Genomic DNA, 396 nt, shown 5'->3' on the forward strand with positions numbered 1-396 from the left:
TGCTACTGCTAATGCTACTGCTGCCACTGCTGCTACTGCTACTGTCACTATTACCGCGGTCACTTCTGCTGTTGCTGCTGGATCAACTGCTACTACTATTACTACTATTAATGATAATGCTGATGATGGTGGTAGGAACTTTTTTGCATTTTGCCGGGTGGCGGCCGAAGCCTACTCTTATCAATTTTAGACCACCAAGGGATCTTTAACGGGCGTAACGTGCACACAGGCCCTCCGAGATTGTTCGCCCTTGTCCGACAAGGCTAGGTGTAGATCTTTCCTACCCGGAGATCAGGGGTGAGGCTGAAAGACAGCAGTAAGAAGGAGCCAAGGAGTATCAGAAAGAGTCAGGAGCCAAGAGGAGGGGGCAAAGGAGGTGAGGGTGTGGGGGGTGGG

This window comes from Aplysia californica, unplaced genomic scaffold, assembly GCF_000002075.1.
Source record: "Aplysia californica isolate F4 #8 unplaced genomic scaffold, AplCal3.0 scaffold00042, whole genome shotgun sequence".
Classification (NCBI taxonomy): Eukaryota; Metazoa; Mollusca; class Gastropoda; order Aplysiida; family Aplysiidae; genus Aplysia; species Aplysia californica.